The sequence below is a fragment of the Topomyia yanbarensis genome, chromosome 3 (genome assembly GCF_030247195.1).
Source record: "Topomyia yanbarensis strain Yona2022 chromosome 3, ASM3024719v1, whole genome shotgun sequence".
Taxonomy (NCBI): domain Eukaryota; kingdom Metazoa; phylum Arthropoda; class Insecta; order Diptera; family Culicidae; genus Topomyia; species Topomyia yanbarensis.
Window position 1 is genome coordinate 30827844 of NC_080672.1, and position 25060 is coordinate 30852903.

Below are 25060 nucleotides of genomic sequence, written 5' to 3' on the forward strand. Positions count from 1 at the left end.
CGGCCACGACCAAATGTGCTCTCGTTGGGTCCTTTAAAATCTCAAGGATGCAGCTATGAAGTACGTAGCGGCGGAAACAAGCTCACTAATGGTCCGACCATGTTCAGTGGGTAGGACTTCAAATAGGGAATAGCAGTCTTTTAAGTCGAATCTTGCTAGGCATCAATTTACCCATCAGATGGGTCTTCCTGCAATCCGACATGAAGCAGAAACGTCAAGAAAACGAATTGAGAGAGAGAGAGAGAGAGAGAGAGAGAGAGAGAGAGTGGAATTATGGAAAATATGTAAGACGAATCAGTGAAAAGTGAAGTAGATGGGTTACTTCGGTAAAAAGGCAATTTGAAAAGTGCCTTGGCGATATAGAGAGTGTTAGTTTATTCATTTTATTTTCACATAATATTGCAACATTGAAAACTTGAAATCAAAGCAAAAGGGAATATTTGCCGTTTGACACTGCCAAACAAATTTTTTTCGGGTTATTGCACTAAATTTTCCTTGCAATATATTTAAATATGACAGTGAATCTCCGGAGGCGCCAATAAAAAAAAATGTTTGGCAATTTCACACGGCAAACATTTCTGTTTGCTTTGATTTCAAGTATTCAATGGGTTTGAAAGCCAAATCAATTTTCGAGCAGTCGACAATGAAATACCGATCGGAATAATCGGCAACGGCACAAGCAAGTAAAGAAGGACTATGATTGGAAACGTGAGGCATGGAACTGCAAATCGCTCTGCAGGTAGCTTCCCTGATTTCGACAGAATTCCACACGACGAGTTGTATAATCGTTATTTCGTGGTCGTAACATTACAGAATCTTTCTTGGCAATACAGAAAGTATGGAAAAGCATAAATTGATCGGCTTTATTTTTCCAATGGTGCCATACCGAACGAGTTGTGAATTAGTTTTATAGTTGTGGGCAAGATACGCCAATGCGTGAGCAAGTAGCTGGTTATCAGCTAGAGTATACCTGTAGTGAGAAACAAAGGCCTTTTCTTCAACTATAGCATCATCAATGTGCACTACTCGTACCGACATTCGTGTTCGGCTTTCCGTTTTTCTAAAATGGAAAAATTATGTCATTACAAACATTAAAATTCGTTCTATTATTTCTCAAAGGCTGACAAAGCAGTTAAAAGAAATTTTATTTAAATTTAAGATTAAATGGCCGTTTATGACAATTTTATGACAATGGAATCTGGAGAAAATCTTTAAAAAAATTAAAAAATAAGTTCGTTAGTAAACATGCGTTCATGTTCTATTTATCACCAAAACGCTATTGTTGTTAAGGTCGCAAGAATAATTCATTTATACCTTACTTAGCTAAAATTTTCGTAAACCGACCTTCGCATTTTCGAGATTCAACCAATCCAAAAATTTAAAACACTTCCTGCCTTACTACACAATTTATCCCACACAAACTATCCCAGTTCATCGAACGTTTCGATGGTTAGCAAATTTTCCCTGGTGGTGGTCGGTCCTCAGCACAACGATCACAACACTATAAAATTAAATTACTACGATCGGCCAGATCACGGTCCATGATTTACGAGTCCAACGTAAGAAAGAACGAGTGGAGAAGGTCGCACCAGTTGAGGCACCAGAAGAAAAAAAACCTAGTTGAATACAATCGAGAATAGATTGGATATTGATGCTGACCACCAGGAAAAATGGAGCAGCACCGGTGAAAAAAGAGGAAGATTACTCTGCTCTGTGTTTGGATAAATGAGATGTTCATAGCTGAAATGGATCAAGTTCAGTTTGACAAAAATATTTTCCAATGTTTAATTAGAGGCTTTCACTTGAGATTTTCTTAATTTGGATGTGAAAAAAATATGTCCTTATACGGCTAATAGGACCATCAAAAATAATGAACTTGATCCATGCTGGCACTAAGCGTCTCCAATGATGGCAACCACCATCGGTCATAAGCTGGCAAGTGCAAAAAATAGTCAATGTGGTTTTAAGGCAAAAAAGAAAGGTGAAGCTTTGAAAATTTATTACTGTTATTTTACTTTATTGCCATCCAACCCTTCGTAGCTCTCCCTCTCTCTGTCTTTTTTTAAACGGAGAAGGACGGTTTGAAATTAAAAATTTAATTGCCACTTGCAACTATTTAGCTTAATACTGTTTTCACTTTACGCCCTTGATGAGTTCTAACTTTTGAGTAATTACCTGGAAAAATAATTACTCTTTTGATCACTCCGCTTCAAATCCAACGAGATTTACTGTTTGCTGGACGGTTTCTTTTTTTCCCGGACAGACGAAATGGAAATGGCAAAAAAGAAAAAAAAACTCTTTTGTGGTGCATAGCCACTAACGAATAGAATCGCAAAAAAGAGGTTTCCCAAAAGTGGAACAGTACGAAAATGACTAACGCGGAATTCCCCGAAGCGAAGCTTCGCCATCACCCCTGTCCGAATAGGGGGGAGAATTTTCCAACCCAGGTAAGAATTGTCGTACGTCGTAAATCGTAAATCGAGCACCCTAGCTCTTGTCTGTGGTTTGTGTTTAATTTCCCGGATAAAGTTTTTGTTTTTTTCCAAAAAATAACCGTTTAGCCTATGGTTGGTGAAAAACTTGAAAGGAAACAAAGAAAGATTTGTAAATTACTGATTATTCGGAAATTAGGCAAAAAATATAACTTTTTGCCGAATTGATGTAAATCCTATATATCTAAACTGAAATTTGTTTCATGCATACAGCGATATACCATGTAGAATAGATTCATGTGCCAAGTGGTAGAAAATTCAAAACTTATTCTGGGATATCGGTCCGCATCCTTGAAAAATTCAATTAGCAACTCGAGAATAAATTTGGATCAATCGTTTTATGCAGTCGTCAATTTTCAACAAATGATTATGGATTCAAATCCTTTGCGAACTTTTTTTATTTTGAATGACTAGGGGTATCTATCTCGACACCCAAATGCGTTTTATTTGCGTCAGACATTCTTCTGGGCATTTTACATCAGTTTTCTCACCATATTTTATCATACCTTCTCATGTCATGCCATGTCATGTCATGTCCGGTCTTGTGTAGTTTCTATCTGGTCAAATTCATGATTTTGAAAATTGCGTTTCGATTTTTGAAGTTTTTTTAATTTTTTTTTACTATTTAGCAAGCTCCGATTGAACTTTCTATTTAAAGGTAACAAAATCTTTATTCAACTTTCTGATATATATTTTGAATTTTATTAAGTAATTCAGTGGAAATTTAAAAATAAATAGAAAAGTTGATTTTCTTGGAAAAACGTGCTATAAAAACAAGAACCCAAAATAAAGCTAAGGTTAACTTGGTCCCCTTCAGTTGAAGGATATTTTTATTCGGGTACGCTTCTACTATTTCAAACGCGTATTTCTTTTGTCATTGCTTGTATATATTTATGACAAAGCACAGCGACAATGTGGTTTTTATTTTTTCTGAACTAGAGCGGTCACAATTGGCTGGGCAGTGGGCAGTTTTGCAATCTATCCACCTAGCGGCGTGATAGTGGTTTATATGCTATATTGTTTGCTAGTATATTGCCGTTTGTTCCACAGTGCGCCTAATTCAGAAACATCATACAAAGTTAGATTTTCGAATTGGATTACGACCCGAAACCTCGTTGTCTGCTTGCGGGACATCATCCTTATTTGGATTTACTGTCTTTATAGCTGCCAAATTGATTGCCGCGTACTGAAGAGCCCCAGTTAGAAACGTTAATCCTTACTTTAACGTATCAAATAGTGACTGTGTATCTTTTCCTACGTCGGAAACGTAGGAAACGGTGCCCACATTCGTCAGGCTTTTATTCTACGATTACAATGTTTCAAAGTAACCACCGTCTCGCCCCGTTCGGCTTGCTCGGAGGGCAGTGTGAATAATTTATTACCGCAAAACAATTTACTTGCAGCTATATTTTGTCGGTGTGTACGCTTGCTTTCTTCTCTTTCTTCTGGAGAGGTTCACTTTTTTTGTCCTGCGATGTTTATATATTCGGACTTTTGAAAGGGGCATTTTTTGCGTTTCTTTCCGCGTGCGCTAAAAATTATTTGCCGAGGTTTTTCTTTGTAATTCTTGTCCCTGATGCCGGCGAATGGGGAAATTGTTTTAGGGTTTGATAGTGATATAATTTAGATAGTAGCTGTACTGAATATTGTAATAAAGGTTTATGAATTATGATTGATTGATGAACTTTTGGTTTCAGTATGATTTGTTTATTGCTGTTTTTAACGAAAGTTTTTCAAAAATAAAATTTTCGAAGCATTCAAAAAATTTTTGTGTGAAATATTATATAATTAGCTAAGAAATTGTTCCAATAAGTAAAGGCTTTGAAAGTGAACTAAATTCAGTTTTTTTAAAGCAAACATTCGACAAAAAAAATACGATTCTTAGTACGTCACACACGTCACGATTTGTCACAATTTTTGGAGCCCGCTGGTTAAAAATATCAAATGATTCGCTCTGGAGAAGCTTCCCGATGAGAGAAACTATGGGACAGGTAGAAAAATTCAAGTGGGAAAGCGGAACGGAATGATCGAGACTACCTTAGGGGTGTTCAATATCAAATAATCACCCTCTACCAAATTGAGTCATGATATCGTGAAACTCTGCTAGTATCTAGAGCCAACGAATAAATATTGCATAACGTACACAAACGTACCATTTAATTTACAATTTAAATCACTACGTCATAATTTTGCCCATTTTAGAAGGACAGAAAGCCGAATACGAATATTGAAGCGGGTAGTGCACATTGATAATGCTATAGTTGAAGAAACAGCCGTTGATTCTCCTATATACATCATCTCGGTTAGCGCTTGCTACCCGTTGGCGTATGGTTCGTTGTGCCGCCGCCCACCGCTCTACTAAACGCGTGCTCGGGATGTACTGGAAGCCGGTCGAAGATGTTTTCACGTTTACCAGGATTCTTCTAGCGATTCGATCAGGTCGGATTGTTGGTTTTTTTTTCTCATCCACGAAAAGGTACTGATCCAGGAGCTGTGGAGAGCGAAGATGGCCTGGATCAAACGAATCCGAAAGCGTTTCATTGGGAAGTAGATACGGTGGATGAACTTGTTTGGCTGTTTGGGCTAGATTGGTATTTCACAGTTGTAGTTCCCTCAGCACTCAGTGAATGATATGATGTCAATAGTTTTTTGGTGATGAGTTAAACAAAAGCAACAATGTGAAACAAAAACTCACCCCAGTGACAGAATTCGAACCTGCGACCCTTGGGACTCCGGCTCAATGCACAAACTTTTTATGCTATCCCAGGACTACGATAATGTCCCAAGAAGAGCAAGATGACACTGAAAAAGCTGATGCGTGTGTCGCCTACTTTCGGGTGATATTTCCGGATGGAATCTCTCTTGCACTAGTCGGTTGAAAAGCTAAGATAGCTCCACTGAAGGAACACTTCATCCCATGATTAGAGTTGATGAAAGCAGTAATCGGGGTACCAATCAAACAATGTTTCTGGATAATGGTTTGAACAGTTCTTGTTCAGCTTATTCTCTCACATCAAAGGTTTGTTCAGCTTTCCTTGTTTGTTGGGCATCCTCACGGGGCACCCACTGGTGGTTGAGAAGACAGACTTTAAGACGGTGCTGGCCTGTATACATACGGACCATCGGAGCTATCGCCAGTTCGTTGTCTGCCGAATGAGCGAGACGAAAGAGAATGTCGCTGATGATGCGACAAAATGGGCGTGTCTGTCTCGAGGCGGCCATTGGTCTCGTAGTGACGATGATTTGTATTTACCCGACGCTCAATGGATCGTGTATTCAGATCCAAACAGCGCGACGACACTCACTCAAGTGGAACTAGCAAAAGTTGAAACCAAAATTTATCGTTGAGTGCAGTACAAGCAATTTTCGGACGAACTGGCAACTTTGTCAGCAATGTTAGGCAAGCAGCCGACACGATAGGTGCGACTGGAGAAAACCTTACACGAACTCTACTTAGACCACGCAGGTACATACTAGGATCTCCGCTACGACCGTTGCTGCATTTGATACCAAAATTCGAAATAGCCAAATTCCTCTAAGAGTGGGAAATGATTTCGGCAGCGCAGTTACGTTAAAATTGCGTCGATTTTAACTTATCTTCGCCGAGGTTTTGACAGATGCCCCCCTGTGTCCGATGAAACGCCTGATTGCTATCTTGCAGCCCTTCGTTCAACTGTACTCCTAATGCACTGTTAACCTCAAACAGGGCGGTTCCGTGCAAACAAATAGGGGAACCCGGGGCTATAAAGACAGTGGGGGTAATTCGGACCCCCTCGATTTCTCAGAAAGTCGCAAAACTTTCTGACTGTCGTACATATTCGTGGAACCGCTATTCTAAAACTTTAATTTTGAAAGATGAATTTAATCCTTTGATTTTTGTAGAAAGGAGATACAACGTGTTTCATGTTTTTGACATCCTCAAAACAAAAATCATTATAGTGGTAAAACCGTGATTATAGCAACAAATAAAAGTGAAAAAAATAAAACGAAAGTGTTTTGGAAAGTTTGAGGCTCCTATTTAATTTAATTTAATGGGCTATTCGGACCCCCTATTCCGTCAACCACCGTTCAGCAGCTTGCGGCTGCGCACACCATTGCACACGCCACGGCAAAGAAAATACATAATGCGCCAATCGACAGCTATGACTAACCAGATTAAGTTTTTGTAACGCAATTTTTTTGCTTCTTAAGGAACTCCTTAGTAAATATTTCATAGGTAAATATAATACCATTGTAAAAAAAATAAAGAAAATTGACGGTCTGAAATGCCCCGTAGGGAGATTCGATTTACCCCTACATTGTAAAAGGATGGAAAAACAGAGTTTTGCAAATCGTCGCTTAGTGCTGTCATAGAATGGTGAAGTGAACCTTTTATGGCATCAAAATGTAGCTGAGGTTTCAAACTAACAATTAGGACCTTCGATCGGTAAATTTTTTCACATCTATCCACCTAAAAGGGCGATTTGCTCAGGTAGGTCTGAATAGCCCCGGGTTCCCCTATTGTTTACAGAAAAGCTGAATTGACGTAAATCTGACCCCAACTTATTTGGACGACTCAAAATAATTATACCCATTGAACACGGTCGGACCATTTGCGATTTTTTCCGTTACAGTATTCTTATAATCTTGAGGGTTTTACAGAAATTATATTCTAGAAATTTGCTCTAATAGCCTCATAGTTGTGGTCCACAGTCCAAAAAAAGCAAATGACATTGCTATAGAGAATATCTTTACGATGGAGTATCGTATTAACGTACCCTCGCACATAGTTGAGATTGATGGAGTAGTCGCCGATTCGAGATTAATATGGGTGAATCTGCTGAAGCACGGCGTTGGCTATTTCAAAGAGCCCCTACCCCAGTCATGAAGCTTTTGCATTAAAAACGATGGCATTGAGCATCAGTGATGTGACAGCGACTAAACGGTCTGACCCCTCCTACTAGAATCTTTGCGGGTTCTAACAAAAAGCAAATTTGAACCACGTCTACTTTTTAATCCAGTTCCTATAAATAAATGAAAAAGAAAACTAAACTGTATTCATAGACCAATTAATTTTTTTTCTCCATCTCCTTAGTTCTATTAAATTTCAAAAATTCATCAAAATTTCAAATGGCAACCTTCGAGTAGAAATTGATCCTTCAAACTAACGCATCGTGCTGGATCAAATAAACAGACTGAAGAAGAAACCCCTGGGAACCGGCCAGTTGCGTTAGGGGGTCCACACAAAATGTGGGGCTGTTTAGATTTAGTTTCTAACCGGTACCAATATGGTTCCAATTTGGATTTAGCGTCTAACTGGTCCTAAGTTGGTGCCAGTTATGGACGAATAGAATTCCAACAAACAAAATTCTACTTTATACTCTTTTAAGCAACCTTTCTTTAACCTTTCGCTCCACCTAAAAACCAAATAAGAAATAAGGCTGGTTTTGAAAAATGAGACACTATTTAAATCCATGGGGAAAATGACGATAAAGGATATAATTTCATGAATTCACAAAAAAATGTCTTTTTTCCTGTGGAGCGTCAATGCGACAGGTGGTCGTAAAAGGCTAAGGTTGTCGAATAGATAGATGTTGGCATATTCTTCAACTGTCTGGTGGCCGTTTTATCAGTTCTTTTTCAGATTTCGCATTGTCTCTAATATATCTCCGCTTCAGGTTTGCCCAGAAATTTTCAACTGCGGGGGTTGGCTTTCTTAGGTACGACTGGGATCTCCAAACGCTACATCACTTCCAGCGACCGATTCGCGTAATATGTCGAGGCCAGATCTGGTCCGAACACGACATCGTCCTTCGGATGGTGTCCTTAATGAATGCCGTTATTTGCGGTTAGAGCTTCGTGATGTAAACCTACTCGTTGATCGAAAGTTGCGAAGAAGAACCAGCTACGACATCCCCTCCTTAGTGATTGTCAGCCAGAAGAGGATCTTCTTTGCGAACTTCATGTGGAAGCTGTATTGTTCGTCGCTGCTCACCTCCTTTCCGTCGTACGAAAAAAAGCCGATCGTCTGCCAGTCACAACCGTCGAGCGTCCATGATTACAACCAAGCTACGGTTCGCAGTGAAGATATCCTTCACAAGCACCTTCAACCGCTGCGTTTGGGTTGTCTCTCACGCTTCCGACACGGCCGGCCTCGACTTCCGTTTCATCATGTTCAGAAGTCTGCCAGATCTCAACTATTCGATTCCCTTCGGGCCCGAGGAAGATCACCCAATGTCCCGGTTCGAGATGTACTAGCAAGCCGCGATATTCTCTACATGTCCCTTATGTACACGTTCCTCAAAACCATCAATATCCAAATTTAAATGCCCCTATCTTTTCTCTTATCATTCCCAGAAGTGCCCTCTTCCGCCTAACGTACCCCAACGATGGTTTGATACGACTCCAAGACGAGACAAAACATCTGTCGAATGAACCAACAACACGAGATCTACAGTACAATATCACACGCGCGACGCGGTGTGTTTCCGATCCGTATCTGAGCCGTACTACGAAATCGTCTGGAGGAACCCCTGCCGACTCGAGGAAATCCGCCCGGCGTCCCAATACTTGATGCATCCGTTCGAATCTGTAATTCTGGCCGTTGATTCCTGATGCCGGAAACTGAAAGTTTATATCCCCCCGTTCAGCCTTGTCCACCCTCTCTCCCATGTCTCTGATACACAGATGTATGACTTCACCCCCTTATTCCCTTGAATATCTTCCCAAAACTTATGTGCCCCCCTATCTTCTAGTTTTAGTTGATCAATATTTAATCTCGTTAAGAAATGCACAACAGTACCACTACTTTAAAATAGCCCTAATTAATTCCCCTTAATCTTGAACCACTCTCTCTAGTTATCTCTAGTTAATAAGCTTGTAAAATGTTCCGCTTAGTTAATAATTAATTTCTCCTACAATCTCCCTTCTAAAAATCATAAAGTGAATTACTATACAAAGAACACACAAAATGACCCGTCTCCCAAATCTTACGAATATTATATTATACCCTCTTTCATATGTATTAGTTAGCTGTAAATTTTTTTTTCAGTTTCATTATATAAAACAAAATAATATTGAAATGTGTAACCCCCTAGTTTTAAGAAATTCAAAATGTAAAACAATGAAAAAATGGCACCTTTAAGCTAACGCATACGTGCCTTATCAAATAAACAAATTGAAAAAAAAAATCATGTTCAGAAGCTAAAAATCGCTCGGCTGTAATAGCAGGACATGCAATCAAATCTACCCATGTGCCGCTTTGTCTGTTAGTCAAAGCCAAATTTCGTTCCTTCTACCTAGGGATCATCCATAAATGACGTAGCAATATATGGGGGAGGGGGAGTTTTGTATTTTGTGATGATGTGTGACGACAGGGGGGTAGGGGCTCATGCCATGCTACGTAGCTTTTTTAAATGGGAATAACTAACAAAGTTTTTTATTTTTTTTTAAATTTTACGCTGACAAGTGGGGGGAGGGAGAATTACCGTCAAGCTACGTAATTACCAGGGGGAGGGGGTATTTAGAGGTTTGTGACAAAATACTGCGATGGGGGAGGGGGCTGTAAAAAATAACTCAAAAAACTCTACGCCATTTATGGATCGTCCCCTAGTGTGTAAAACGTGAACAAACAATGAGTGACGATGCAAAGTTAGTTTATTCCCCGATTCGGTCGTACTGTGTTGCTGTTGACTATTCGATATGTTCGGTAAGACCTTCGATTCGTGAAGTGGAGCAATTGTTAAAGGTTAACATGAATCTCAACATAGCAGAAGTTAATGCTGTGTAATTCCACCATCTACGTCATGAGATACTGATTGTGTTCAAAAACATTAACCAAGCAGAATCATTTGCTACGCAGAATAATTTCAAACACGTTCTCAAATGTAATGACATTTTATACAGTATCCCAACATACATAGACAATGACACTATTGAAGTTACGCTACATGACCTGGCGCCGCGTACTAATCCCGCCGCTATCAAACAACTCATGTCAAAATACAGAGAAGTGGATACCGACGAGGAAGATACTTGGAGGAGCTTCTTCCCGAGTCTTCGCAATGGCGTGCGTGTGGTGAGAATGCGTCCGACAAAACCTATCTCTTCATACCTGACCATGCAATGCAATGCAATGCATTCCAAGGTGTCACAAATAGTCAGCGAACATTTATCACGTATCTAGGACAAATTTCTACGCACCCATTCTGTGAAATTTCATCTATTACAGGCAAGATCGATACACAGTTGTCGTACGCCAAACCACAACCGCTTGCTAAACTAACGACTGCAGATCGGGCAGTAACAAACACTTAATCTATAATGATCGTCCCCAGTAGCAGTAAACCAACTTCTTTGACCAAGAGCGACAAAACAATGATTGCATCAAATGCCTCTAAGCCAACACCACAAATAAAGAAACAAATGCCGATGAAGACGGATTTACAACAGCAACCCCGTACCCAAACCAGAACTTCCGACAATGAACAGCATGAAAGCAGTACTGAGGACGACATGGACACGAACGACAAAACGAGAGAAGCAGACGGACTGACCCCCCAAGTTGCAGAGGATAACGCAACTAATGCATCACCACCAAGAAAGAGGATCTCAACACGCAGCAGCAAGCTGCGTCAATAAGACTCGACGGGCAGGCAGTAACTTTGTTACTTTTTTATTTTTGCTTCTGGTAAAAACGCGAAAGATCCACGGCTCAGTTCTACTAACGCATTGAGTCATGTCAGATAAACTAGAAGAAAAAAATGACGATATTCATGTCGGTCAAATACAAATACGGTCGCACCAGCCTTCCGGTTCAAGACGTGAAAGGATGCAGTAACCTTGCCTGCCGTCCTGAGGGATTCCATGAGAAACCGGCCGACCGCAAAATATGACCATCGTCGATTCGAACGAAACTTTGCAGGTGTGTTCGCTGTATGAATCTCCATGATATTCTCTGGCAATTGGAATATTTTGATACAAGAGTAATTTTTCAAAAGGGCGTAAACGTTTCTACGTGCATGAATTTCAAAATTTTTTTGTTCGATTACTGTACTTTATACAGCAAAACTATCTGAGAACAAGTTACAGGGAATGAATACTTCTGTCCGAAAAAAATATACACTGAAAAAAATGTGTCATTTTTCAAAAAAACAAAAAATATGATAAAAATTTAAATTGCGAAAAAACCCATTTTTTTAAATTTTTTATATTTTGTTACCAAAAACCTAAAGAGAAAAGAAACATTTTGATTGTGATTGCATGATGGAGAAAAAATCGGTAAAAAAGTTTTTCTAACAATAACTTCGTACATGTTTTTAAATTTCATACTAATTGACATACAAAATTGTAATTTTATTACAGAATATAATTCTAAGCATTATTTAAAATCAAAATGCATTTAACAAAAATATTCCAAAATGCGATAGTTTTCGAGATATTTGAAATTTTGCACCTTCAAAAACAATTAATTCGTGTAATTATGCGCTTTTTAAAAGTTATTCGCGTTACCCCATCAAAAAATGTCAAAAATTTAATGTTTATCGTTTTAAAGACGCAAAAGCAACTTTTTTAGTGTATTTGGATCCTGGAGAAGCTTTTAATAAAAAAGTTTTCCTAACAACAACTTTTGACATTTTTTTATAATTCTTACTATTTGCAGTCAAAAATACAATTTTCTTTTTGAATATGATTCTAAACGTTATTTTAAATCGAAATGCTCTTAACGAAAATTTTCTAAAATGTAGTAGTTCTCGAGATATTTTAACTTTTGTTTTAACAACACAATTATTTCGTTTTATTACGACTTTTTCATAAGTTTTTCAAAAGGCCCGTAAACTTTCGTGCAACTTTCTCTTTGACATCAAGGCGATATTGTAAACCATTTGAAAGTTACATGAAAGCAACCAAAATATATTTCAACCATAGGCCTGAGCAAACGGAAAGCCCATAATAGCCCCATGGTCATGGTCCAATTTTACCCCCACTGCATGGTGCTTTGATAGTGCTTAAATGGGGTCAACCCATGAAAACACCATCGCCATGGGCCGGTAAATCCCATATAAAAACCATATTTCGGTTTATTTATGGGGTATTGAGACCTTTTGATGGTCGTGAAAATTGGCACGGACCATATTTATGGTCTTTTCAAGGGGTTGTATGGTGTCTGAACCCATGAGTATTTGCTCGGGGGGTCTGTTGATTAAACTATATAGCTGAATCATATGTTGGTTATTTTCATGTAACTTTAAAATGTTTCACAATATCGCCTTGATTTCAAAGAGAATGTTGCAGGAAAGTTTACGGGCCTTTTGAAAAACCTATTATTGTTGATGGAGAAACGCGAATAACTTATTAAAAGGTCGTAATAAAACAAAATAATTGTGTTGTTGAAACAAAAGGTAAAATATCTCGAGAACTACTACATTTTAGAAATTTTTTGTTAAGAGCATTTCGATTTAAAATGGCGTTTAGAATCATATTCAAAAAGAAAATTGTATTTTTGACTGCAAATAGTAAGAATTATAAAAAAATGTCAAAAGTTGTTGTTAGGAAAACTTTTTTATTAAAAGCTTCTCCAGGATCCAAATACACTAAAAAGTTGCTTTTACGTCTTTAAAACGATAAACATTAAATTTTTGACATTTTTTGATGGGGTAACGCGAATAACTTTTAAAAAGAGCATAATTACATGAATTAATTGTTTTTGAAGGTGCAAAATTTCAAATATCTCGAAAACTATCGCATTTTGGAATATTTTTGTTAAATGCATTTTGATTTTAAATGGTGCTTAGAATTATATTCTGTAATAGAATTACAATTTTGTATGTCTATTAGTATGAAATTTAAAAACATGTACGAAGTTATTGTTAGGAAAACTTTTTACCGACTTTTTCTTCATCATGCAATCACATTCAAAATGTTTCTTTTCTCCTTAGGTTTTTGATAACAAAATATAAAAAATTTAAAAAAATGGGTTTTTTTTCGCAATTTAAATTTTTATCATATTTTTTTGTTTTTTTTTGTAAAATGACACAACATTTATTTTTTCAGACAGAAGTATTCATTCCCTGTAACTCGTTCTCAGATAGTTTTGCTGTATAAAATAAAGTAATCGAACAAAAAATTTTAAAATTCATACACGTAGAAACGTTTACGCCCTTTTGAAAAGTTGCTCTTGAGTCAAAATAATCTTATTACCTGTGGAAAATATTTAGTCTTGCATGACGGTGAAACGTGTAAAGTTTCATTGGAATCTAAGATGGTCGGTCACGATTTTAAAGATTTTCGGACGGATCTTCGTGGAATTCCTCTCCTTCGTTTTAGCGTCGACTACACCTTCCGCTCGCGCCAAACCGTGCGCGATCGGCTGTATCCGGCCGACACAAAGTGCGCCACAATACTTCAGGGTGGAGACGGCGGTAATTACAAACCATCGAACGTAGTTCCTTCACTGCTTTCGCCATGGCTGCCGTAAACGAAGTGATAGAGCTGTCAATTTTTTTTTTCTGTATGTAGCCTACTATTGACGATTCCCCTATGTTTATATAACCTATTACTGACGATTCACCAGGTGGCAGCATAATAGCATGAAATCTCGGTGAACTTTGTTTTTTTTAGGTGAATAATATTAGCTAAGCCCAGTTACGCTGGAATCGGATAACAATAGGTAACAGATGTTTGAAGTGAGGTGAGAAATTTTGATATTGGAATATAAAAAAAACAATTTTTTGGTTAATTCTGTTCAGTATTCCGTCACTGTGCCCTAGTCCACGTCGTTTCGCTGACTACTTTTCTTCACACCTGCTGACATTTGAAATGGAAGTACTTTGATGCTAATGACCATTTCAAACTGCACTTAAGCTTCAAGTACTTCGATCTCCATTACGATTAATCTAGAAAAACATTCAGTCATTGTCGTTTGAATAAATATTCTAACAATCGGCCTGACAGTTTCGTTCATCTGCCGACACTTAGATATGAGATATCATTCGATTTCCTAAAAGCAATCTTTCTAAATATTCAATTAATACGACGCTGGCTGAAAGCTGCACTAATTTATACACACACGGAAATCATATCAGTGGCACTTAGGCAAAGCTACTTAGGAATTTCCCGCCCTATCGCCGTGTACTGCAACGTTTGGCCTAGAGAGCACACACCTTTTGTTGTTGTACGGTAAACCGCAGTCTCATTCGCTCGGTAATATTACTACTGAAACGCGTGTTCGCAGCTCGTTTTCAAGACCTATTTTTCCTGTTGATGAACTGTGAAGCAGGGAACCGAACAACGCACCAACCACCGCAAATGGACAAATGTAGGTATGCTCAAAGTACCGCTCCTTAATCGTAACCGGTGATGGTACTAGAGAGATAAATAGCAGACAAAGCGATGCATGCCGAACACGGATTGTTAATTCGGGTTTTTACGAACTATTGAATTAGGTGAATTACCTTCGGGAGTGCTCCACCCAGATACATTCTCGTGCCGATGCACGCCAGGCACCCGTGTTCCGCTAGATTTGATTGGACTTGGGTTTCCAAAAACTGAATCGAATCAAAACTAATCAGTGCACCTCATACCGCTCTGTCGAATCGAAAATTACCAATCAACCAACGAAAACTGAAAACTGTCCCTTACTGGTAGTGGAAACAAAAGTGCCATTTCTTCCTTCCAATTTCACCTGCCTGGCCGCGTTGAAAGCAACACTAAAATTGTAACATGGATTGCGAAAAAATAATAGCAATAATCTTTTCTGACACATGAAATCCCACGAGCATAGGAGGCTAGCTCTGCCTTTGCCCGTTCGTTGCCAACGTTGCTACCCCAACCGCCACGACCGCTGGGGAAAGGAGAAAAAATGAAAGTGAAATATCTGCTTCACCGCCACCTAGCTACTGCCGCCAGCACTGGTCCATCGACGTTGCCGCTCTTCCCCAGTTCATTCGCTCAACGGACACTGAAATGCAACAGAGTAAAGTGATGGAATGGGGTAAAAGGTGACATGTCAATCGGGTTTCGTTTATGAAAATGAAAACTTGGGGTTGAATTTAATAATTTTAATGCTTCTGCCAACGAAAGTTTCAGAAAGCTTGGACGTCAAAAACTAAAATCATCTGACGCGACAGTTTGCAAAGACTTAGTTTACAAACTATTCTTCTAAAACTGATTACGAACGTTTTTGAATCAATAAAAACTGCAACGAAAAATCCATTTAGGACCCTTTCCCTCCGCGTGTGTAGCACTCGAGCGGTCATGTGCACGGAAGTGGAATATATGGCAATTGTTGGAAAAGTCAAGAAAATAAATAATCATTTCGGAAGGTTTCATCCCATACCGGTGGACTCACCACCATTCGGATTACTTGATTCTGCAGCAGCAGCAGCCGGGACATGCGATCACATGTGGAAAAGTCATTTCGTTTCGTGTGGTGATGATTGAGATACGTTCCAATGGAAGCGGGGAGTGGTGGGCAACGGGAATGGTATCGAGAGTGATCAATATAATTAGTTTGATTTGAAGTTTTCTCCGCTCGGGTAGTAAATCGTTGCCGGGTGTGTGTGATTGATTAGGGTAATTGCTTCCTGAGCTGTCAACTGGTGGAGTAGAGCGATCGGTTCGTTTTCAAGTACCGATGAAATGCGCCAATGATTGTGTCAGTTGAGGTGATGGTGATTGAGTTTGATTCGGCTGTCGTTGATTTATGGCCCATGTGTTGCGAAATCTCCTTCGAGTTCATTACCTTTATTTTTTTAGAATTAACCCTTAAAGGCGCAAATTATTTTTTTTTTCAAATTTTCTGAAAATTGTCTCAGAGCGTTAATACGTTGCTATGATAATTTTGAGAAGTTTTTCGCAAATTTGTTTTAAAACAACATTGCGCATTTAAGGGTTAATGTTATCAAAAAGAACAAGTCAGTTGAATTAGTAGCTATATTCGCTGAGTTGGCATGTTCTCCACGTTAGTAAACGATTTGTGTCCTTCTGCTGCAACTATTTGAATCATCTCATTGTCTATTGAACAAATATTAATTAAACTAGAACACCAAGTTCGGGTTATGGATGAAAGTATTAAAACAACTAAACCAGCTTCAAACGGAATTGGTTAGTTTTAAGAATTAAAGAATGCTAGTGGAACTTACGAACTAATAAATAAAACGTTAGTTAAATGCAATCAAAAACGATCTTGGAAGGAACAAAAACTATGTTACCCTTCAAGATGCAACTTTGTGTTTACAATTATCAAAAACTGTTCCCAAATGCGAACGAAATTTGAAGACGAGTCTTCACTTCCCTTTTAAAGAAGAATAAGGATTTGTGCATTAGGTCAGAGTGCTAAGGGCTGCAGGTTCAAATCCTGCCCCTGGGGAGATTTTTTCGCATAATTGCTTTCGCTTAACTCACCACCACCAAAAAGTTATAAATAAGGTATTGGCACTTGGGCCAAAAACCCTTCATATCTCTGTTCACTGGGCAAGGAACCAGAAATCGACAGTCTTCATTAGATCTGTCACCCACCGAATTACGATAACTAAATTAGACACCAGACGCCTTGGTATCTAATGATCTCGCTATAGACACAGGGTACGATCACTGTCGCCAATCCGATAATCATGTGTTCCTTCTGGGACGTCGTCACATCCCAGAGATAGCATAAGCGTTTGTGCAGTGGCCCGGAGTCCCAAGGGTTGCAGGTTCAAATTCTGATTCTGGGGGATTTTTTCACATAATTGCTTTCACTTAACTCACCATTTCAATCTGTTTTCCCCGTTGGGTACAACAAAAAATCCTATCTAATACTGCTTTCAAATACGATCGAAATTTGATGACGAGTCTTCAAATGATTCCTTTCAAAGAAAAAGAAATACACACGAAATAAAGGAACGCGTACACAAGAACCAACATGCACTATTTTTTAAAGTTGTAGTATTGTAAATATAGGCAAAACTTCAGACTCAGATTAGCTAAGGTATCGTCCAATATCATCTTAATTACTAAAAACAAGAAATCTAGCAATGCCTAGAGCAATATCATTCAGCTGAAACAAGTTCAGGTACTTCGAACTCTCGGGCTTTTGCTCGTAGAATTGTGACCACCAAATCGATCAAATGGGTTCTTGAAAGTTTTTTTTTGTGCATTTTCTATCGATCTCTGTCAGCGCTGCGTACCAATCACCGACGCCAGAGAGGTGACTGCACTATCTGGACCCTAGATATCGTTCCGTCAACAAATGGACCGTGACTAACGGCTTTACTTTTCTTCACCATGACACATGACCACAGATTTTTCACCTCAGAAAGCACTTGCAATTTTGTTCCTAATAAGCTTCCGGGAGAAAATCATTCCAATTTTGATTCCACAAGGATATGAACGTTTCGTGCACATTTTGAAAAAAAAAAATCTTACTTGTAGTCTTGCAATAGGATACCTTCCACTGGTGGGAAATTATTGTAAAATTCATTCCCAAAGGTAACCGCGCTACCGATAAGAGGACAAAGGTCCTTAGACCGATCAGTTTGACCTCCTTCCTTTTTAAACCAGTGGAACGTTTAATCGACCACTACATTCGGGATGTTAGCTTGGATGTGGACTCGCTGCATGCAATGTAACATGTTTTTTAGAGGGGAAAGTCGTCTACCACCCTGTTACTCATTTTTACAAAAGCAATCAAGTTTGAGAGATTGTCTTTATATTGAAGGTACTTTTGACAACGTGTCTTTCGAATACATTTTGGAAGCAGCACGAAGTCATAGAGTAACTTTATATATCTCGAACTGGATACACGCAATGCTTAGCGACCGACATCTTTTTCAGCGTCAAGACAAGTAAAGATAAGAATACTGAGTGTCTACGGACGTTTTCAAAATGATGTGCTGTCACCATATTTATGGTATCTTGTCACTGTTGGCTCGTTGAAGAAACTGACACATGGGTACGTTGTGTAGTGGCAGATGGTAGAAGTCACAATAATCCAGTCAAAGTTAAACCATCTTCAGTGGATGGTCCTAATGGCGACGACTGTTGCGTTTAGGACATCTGTTGTTGATCTAGAGACAATAAGTGTTGTCGTGAACATGAAACCACTATTAGTGTTCCTGAAACAAGAAGCACTTTCTTGAGTATACCATTTAAAAATTATTGGATTCTAAAGCAGTAACCCAATAGATCGCGCAACTAGCGACACAAGATTGTGGTCCCAAATGGTTACTTAGGTTGAGTATATACTTGCTCTCAGTGACCTAACACTCACATGTAGTTTTCATTTTAAAATTTGGAGCGTCAACTTGAGTAATTTATTACACTGACGGTTCTTTGTTGGAAAGCCGGGTCGGTGCTGATGTTTACTGTCGTGAAATGAAATTAAGCGAATCCCATTCGCATGGTAGATACTGCACAGTCTTCCAAGCAGAAATCTTCGCAATTTTGTGTAGCGAATAATCGGATCTTCAACAGGGAATCAGCGATAAAATTTTTTATTTTGGCTCCGATAATCAACACACAGTTCGGCAGATCCAAGATCAAAATTAGAATCTTGGCTGTTTACTGTCTTTTGCTGTGATTCTATTGAGTTATTATTTTACATTTCCCTTTTTTTCTCATCTAAGAAAATGATGAGACGACATGGCAAAGTAAAAATCTCCAAATAATATGTTAAAAGTGCCACTTGAGTCAATTTATTCAGATTACTGCTTCCTATCATTATGTGGTAATATTTTTTTCCAAGACAGCGATACTTCGAAAGGCATCTAGCGATGTATATCCTCAGCTACATCAATATTGTAGAGCCCGACTGGTACGACAAATGTGGACAAACTTTCAACTCGCTTCCAACTTAGCTTGTTGTTGCGGTGTATTCTTTGTTATAGAATTCGACAGACGTTTTCTGTACTCATTTACTGTGATCAACTCGAGAAGGAATAGAAAGTCGACTGAGCTAAGTACAATTTTCCTATTTAGCTAATCAATAAACGTCTGGTTCCAAATTTCTTTCAAAGTGAAACATCGAAATTACTCGAGTCTATAAATATGAGCGGTACAATTTATGTCTACGTAAATCATGTATAATTAACAAAATAGAAAACACTGTGTGTCTTTGCGTTTGTCGTTCGTCTGTGAACTAAGGTTTTGATTTTACTGTGGATAAATTGAATTCCAAAATTCATTTTATTTTTTTTGCAGTAGAACTACAATGATATCCTCGCATTTTGAGGAAATCTATCAAAAATATTCATAACCATAAATAACCAAATTGAATATAATGTACCTAAATCGTATCTTAGTTTTATCAAAATTCAGCCGGGTACCAAGGTACGAACCGCTATATGCCGTTTTCTCTTGAACCCTGGGTTGGGTCGGGTTCTGAATGGGGTCCGTGGTGGTATGATGTCGCTGGGAAGGGGACCAAACGACGAGCGTGTGAAATTGCTAGTATATCCGTCATACAAAGAAATGCTTCACGAATAAAATCGATAATTTTTTAATTTTAAATTTAAAATGTTTGATTTTTAAACGAAATTTAGAAAAAAATCTAAAAAATTTAAAGTAATTCGCAAAAATTAGAAGCAATACTCTCGAAGTAGCTCCATAAAATTAAGCAAAATTGCAGTTTCGATGGAAGCTCCAATTTTTTGGTAGTATTTGGCGTTGTAAAATCAAACTCAGATGAGTTTTAGCCGATAACATCCACAGAATAATTTGGCAAATAAATTATTTATCGACTATAAACTGAAGAGATTTTGAATAAAATTGGTCGACTTTTGGCCACATTTTGTTCAGAGTCGGTCGAAATTTGGTCAATAATTAATGTAGATGTACGTTTTTCGGGATTGATTAGTTGCCTATTCGGCCATACCTAGCTTCGTGATGGGGCTGTCATCTTGGAAACAGATGACGAGGCACCGTATTTTATCCTATTCAGGCCGCTCCGGGACAGATACTGGTAACAGTCGCTTCACATACGGAGAGCAGAGACTCTTCGATTTTCATCTTCACTGTCACTAAGGTTGCTCGTACCCTGGCTGGAACCATGTCATATGAATTTTGGATCAAAGATGAATGATCATATAATGGGTTCACATCAGAGCGTCTGATTTGAGACAGGTTTGTTTGAACGTGAAGGAGAAATCCTTAATCAATTTTCATTTATTTTCAATTTCAACCAAAACTATCCTGAGCATACTTCACACTGTTCATATACACATGAGATATAAACATAAGCATAAGCGATCGCCCGTGGTTGCTACTCCGTTATTGACCAGAACCAATTGTGATTGCAAAATGCTCAATGGAACAACATTCTCGAGCATAACATGATATGCGCCACATTGTGCAATCTTTATTGATCGCTGTATACTGATCAATAGCGACACCAGCTACGTCCGAATGCAGATCTTCTGGGAAAGGTAGGAGTGTTAGTCCGATGCATGTCGCTGCTAGAGACCGAGGAATCCTTTGCTTCTCCACATGCATCACGGGAAGAGGAGAATTGTTAATAAATGTACCGATAGCGTCATCATGTAATACTTGCTCTGGGCAGCCAGCTGCCGAGAATTTGCGAAATATATCATTTGTCATATTAATACGATTGGCCAAATAAGCAACTTGAATTGCGGATAACCGACTACGAGGAGCATTGATTTTTCTTGTGACAGGTACTATTCTTGTAGATAGTTGAAATTGCTCATGTATAATGGTTTGGTAGTAACAGAGGTTGTTATTAATATTAAGCTGCAAAAATAATATGAAAACAAAAATGGAAACTGAGTTATTTCAGTAGCATTAGTATAACAGAATGCCGATTCGAGGTAAATATTAAAAAGCCGATTCTAAGCAATCACGTAGGCGCGCGATTTTTTTATTGTTATGATCGCTACCAGTTTTGCAAAGTAAGTACTAAAAAGGTATTATTATTATTATTTATTTATTGGACTTTAACCGCACAGGGTCATTCGCCAACATACTAAAAAAGTAAAATAAACATGAGATAGTTGACAGTACTACAGAAGATATTTGAATATACGTAATTCAGACATTATTCCTACAGAAGACAAATCAGGACAATATAAGAAACAATATAAGAATGGAAAAAGCTGGGGCCATAACTAAACAAAATCGATCGTTTTCGCGAAAGGGATATGAAAAAAATTCTTTGTGCTGATATGATTGAGGAAAATCGGTAACTGGCCTTAGATCCTTTTCGCGAATGGTCAATTCTCAACCCTCATACATGACTAGTGCCATCACTCTACTCGGACAAGACCATGCGTCCTCCCCACGTCCTAATGCCCCGTGGATTAAGTCCATAGTTTGTCAACAAAAATATGTGCAACTTTAAAAATAATAAAATGAAGACTGCAACTTATTTGCAACAAAACAAGAGCGCAAACAAATAGTTGCACAATCAAAGTGGCTCACTGCACTGTTGACAAATCACCCAACAAAAATAGGTAATAAGGGACGCGGACGAAAAAAACTGATCACCGCTCCAATCCGAAGCGAACAGTTACTGTGTTTGGGCAGGCTGCACTGTGATGGAATCACCACAAATCATCACGAAAAGGTAATTCAAAATGGCCTCAGCTTGAGGGATGGAGTATGATATTTTACACGGAGAAATATTCTGTAGAACACTTAGACAAACTTGAATATCCACTTTCCCGTAGACGCATACAATCTCAACAATGGCCTTCAAAGGAACGAATTATGATGGTAAAATTAGCGCAATATTGTGCCGGTTCCAAATGTTAGACACGCAAGAAACTGAACTATAGAGGAAGTCAACAAACAATGACACGTTGGAGATAATCAAAAAGTTAAGGATCTGGGTTGTGTTGCCTTTCTGAAAGTCGAAACTGTCTGACTAAATTGAAGCAAGAATATACAAGGTGATCGGAATGAACTAAAACCTAAAGTATCGAAACTAGTCAAATGGGTTCAAATGGGCCGTTACTTAATGCGGTGGACGGAGTATGTCTAGTTCAGCAAACTGAGCTCGTTTGCTTTCGACAAGAACGATCGAGGATGAACCAGATATTTAAGCAACGATCCATTATTTATCAACTTAGGGACTAATAATCTACATGTGCATTCGAACAACGCGTACGATTCCGTAAAACAAAAGAAATCACGTTAGATTGCTAGAACAGAAATATGTATTGCCTATTTTCACAACTGAGCTGTTATGATGTGCTATACGTTCATACTGGAAATTAATTTGTCGATTAGAGCACCCGAAATGTTGCCTTTCGCCATTTTTGTACAATATCCGAAAGAGTCCAAACACGTTGTATTATCATCACCATCAGCGGATCAGAAAAGCTTAACCAGGGACATACCCATAACTTCAATCCCGCGGTCTGCGAAGAAATGAATATCCATTTTCATACAGATTCGCTAACCATAGAAAGGGAAAAGCCCGTAATACTCCGACCGTGGCCAAAATTCCATTTAGTCCCTTTAGTCAACATCAGCCTTCGTCACGTCTTCGTGATACCTCAAATCAGGGACGACTCCTGTTGTTAGTCGCTTCTTACAATATGGAAGCCGGTACCTAGTGGGTCTATTGTTTGCTCAAATACTTCGAGCACTGATAATATAACTTCGTAAATATAATGAAATCGATCATGCAATACACGAATTCATTCGTTGTTTTCTGCAACGAAGTACTTTCGTGCATTGTAACTAGTAGGTTTCGTTCATTTCATGAAAAAGAATGGCCGCTTGGTGAACGAAGGCTTTCGTAAATTTTACGTTTAATGTACACTGCACGAATGTAATCGTTGATAACGACACTAATTTTCTTGAATGAAACGAAATGTTTCGTTTATTTTTATAAACGTTTGTGTATAACGATTTCATTACTCACACGAATTTATTTCGTTCATCTTAGGAAAGTTTTCTTATTCATTATTTTTGCCATCGATATTTTAGGATCGATGTTTGACGACAACGATTTTTTTAACTAACTAAAAGAATCGATCTGGCAAAATCGATTTTATTTCAACCTGCTCACCTGTATTGAGGACTAGAAAGATTGTGGTGTGATGAAATGGACGCTTTATGAACACAAGTTTTAGTGAATTTTACTTATCTAGTGTACATGGCACGAATGAAACGAAATGATTCGTTTGTTTCAATAAATGTTTGCGTATATTACGAACGACTTCGTTGGTCGCACGAATTCATTTCGTTTATTTTAGAAAAGTTTTCGTGTTTCGTGTTAGCCTCTTATTGTTTTCAGTCGATCTTTTGGGATCGATGTTTGACAACTTCGATTTTTTGATTAATTTAAAAAAATCGATGTGGCCAAATCTATTTTACTGTGGTGTGAAGAAATGGCCGCTTGATGAACGAAAGTTTTCGTAAATTTTACTTATTTAGTGTACATTGCACGAATGTTGTCGTTGAAAACGACATTATTTTTCGTGAATGAAACGAAATGTTTTGCTTATTTTAATAAACATTTGTGTATATTACGAACAATCTCGTTGGTCACACGAATTCATTTCGTTCATCTAAGAGAAGTTTTCGTAATCATCTTTCATCGTTCATCTCTCGTCATTCTCGATTAGTTAAATTTTGTGAGGAGTAAAAAGTAAAGTTAATTAAGTAGTTAATTTCTCAGGGTAAACTAGTGGCCCTTTAACTAGAATTTTCATCTAACCGATAGCAGCACAAGAAACCAATCACCGATGAAGCTCACTTCCAAACCGAACTAGCCGCAGCAGGAGGAAAATTGGTCGTTGTGGATTCTACCGTAGCTTGGTGTGGACCGTGCCGAAACATATCGCATTTGTTCGATCAGCTTCCGGCGAAATATCCAAAGGCTGTGTTTCTCAAGGTGGACGTCGACAGATGTACCGAAACGGCGCCGTCCCAGGGCATGTCGACCATGCCAATGTTTATTTTCTACCGAGCCAGAACAAAGATTGACAGGATGCAGGGTGCAGACATTAATGGACTTGAAGCCAAAATACAGAAACATTACGTCGCCAGCTTGTATGAATCTGGAGAAGATTACGGTCATGGAATGTTGGACTTCATCCAGAAGAACCAGTGCGAATGTTTGAACGAATCGAACGACCACCCGATGGTGAATGCGCTCAGTTCCAGCGGTGGTCATCTGGTGTCCGATTGTGACGAACAGCTGATCATTTCGATAACCTTCAATCAGCTGGTCAAAATCAGTGCCATCAAGTTCAAAGCACCGCCCTCTCACGGACCGAAAAAAGGTGAGAATCTTTATCAATCAACCAAGCACCATCGATTTCGATATGGCCGAATCGCAAGTTTCGGTGCAGGATCTGGTACTGGGGCAGAAGGATCTTGTGTCGGGATCGCCGATTCCGTTGCACTTCGTTAAATTTCAGAACGTGCAGAATATGCAGCTGTTCGTGAAGGATAACCATTCTGGTGACGAGACGACCATTATCGATCATTTGGCCTTCATCGGGTCACCGATTGCAACGACTAAGATGGATGACTTCCAGCGGATGGCTGGGAAGAAGGGTGAAAGTCACTTGATGGTTTGAGCCGCCGGGATAAGGATGGTTAGAAGGCGGTGGATAGGTGCGGTGACGAATATGTTTGAT

General features: G+C 38.7%; 2 protein-coding genes and 1 pseudogene across 7 annotated transcripts in view; 2 read left to right on the forward strand and 1 right to left on the reverse strand.

Moving 5' to 3' along the window:
• Nucleotides 1–25060, forward strand: part of LOC131686697 (uncharacterized) — a 1014555-nt gene that overhangs the window by 543454 nt on the left and 446041 nt on the right. The gene's annotated exons all lie outside the window — the stretch shown is intronic.
• Nucleotides 1–25060, reverse strand: part of LOC131686699 (fasciclin-3-like) — a 255335-nt gene that overhangs the window by 165616 nt on the left and 64659 nt on the right. The gene's annotated exons all lie outside the window — the stretch shown is intronic.
• Nucleotides 12483–25000, forward strand: LOC131692544 (thioredoxin-like protein 1; annotated as a pseudogene).